We start from the raw sequence: 1,604 nt of genomic DNA, 5'->3' as shown, positions 1-1,604 counted from the left end.
CTGCGTTGTCCAATGCAACATCAGATAATCTGCGGGAACATTGACGGAGATCCTGGCCTCTTCCGTCGCTACCCCCCTCCCGCACCCAAACGGCAGCAGACTGTCAATCACTGACAGTCTGCTGCCACTCTGTGTGCGTTCACACAGGACCTGTACTGCACATGCTCTGTACAGGCCAGACGCCTGCGTAGATTCCTGACCATTGGGAATCTGCGTTCAGCTGAATCAGGCCCAAACTCCATAAACCTCAGTACTGCACCCATCTCTGAATCAGGCCCATTGAGCTCATTCCATACCATGTGGGTTGAGGCAGAAAAAGTGTGTCTCAGAAGCTAGGATTGCTCATTGACAGGAATGGGACAAAGAGCCTGATTCAGCAGTGGACGCTAATGTGATTGCAGCTGCAATTTCACACGGAACGCAGCTACGAAAATATGCTAATGCCTACCAAAGCACAGCCAGCATAAAGACGCCAACTGCCGCCTTCTCATATCCGTCCAATGTCACACTCCTGCGTCGGTACCATCTATACACATCAGTCACTCAGCATGTACGGCAAGTCTGACCAGCCGCAAACAATGCACGCAGAAGACTCTCATGTTCCAAATGCAATCACAATTTCTAATTTATGCACGCCCATGGAATGGCTTTTAAACGGTCAGACACGCTTGCATTTACCTAACCACCACCCCCCCGCCTGCCTTCCCCAGATGCTGGCCACATGACACTCACTTTGCAAATGGATCCTCTGTGCGTACGTAATCGCAAAGTAGAGATGGACATCGGAAGTCGATGGTTAGCAATCATTGATGTTTCCGAAACCTATACCTGATATCTTTATATGAATTTATTTAATAAATAAAGAATATACTTTGTTGTTTTCATTACAATAACACCCCCTACCTAAGTTAGGCTTTTTGGGATTGGTTGGGCTTGTTTTTTATTTCAGAGTGTGGAAACCCTGGAGGTATCACTGCATCTCTATCAATGGCAGAGCACCATAGGACCCACGTGCACTGTACATGACCATCAGATCTACCTATTTGCCGTTAAACTTGCATCATGCAGTTATAAAAATGTGGTCTCGCTGCATCTATTCTAGCAAATTTGCTGATAAGTAATTTGGTCTGGAGGGAAAACAATTTATTTCAATTCAACTAGAAGATGCATTAAATTATTTATTTAGGTGTAACTATTCCAAACTGCTGATTTTGCTATAGACACTACCTGGGGTCTTCAACCTTGGCCCTCCATCTGCTGTGGACCTACACATCCCAGCATGCACTGCCACCTTTTTGATATAACAGCATGCTAAAACTATGGCAGTGCATGCTGGGATGTGTAGTTCAACAGCAGCTGGAGGGTCAAGGTTGAAGACCCCTTCCTAGACTGTATAGATGCAGGCAACTCTAAAACGAATAGCCGCAATATGCACCTTTTCTCGCTTAGTTTATTTAAACACATCAATTATGCTGTACTTTAATCAGAAAAAACAATGTCATTAAAATTATAATTGTTGACGCTGCAAAGTGCAAAGCTATCACCCCCATCCGCCATCTTGATCCACCAAACCCTGTTCCCCCGACATCTTTGTCCACCCACTC

This window comes from Taudactylus pleione, unplaced genomic scaffold (genome assembly GCF_031769625.1).
Source record: "Taudactylus pleione unplaced genomic scaffold, aTauple2 ptg000127l, whole genome shotgun sequence".
Lineage (NCBI taxonomy): Eukaryota > Metazoa > Chordata > Amphibia > Anura > Myobatrachidae > Taudactylus > Taudactylus pleione.
This window is presented reverse-complemented; position numbering follows the sequence as displayed.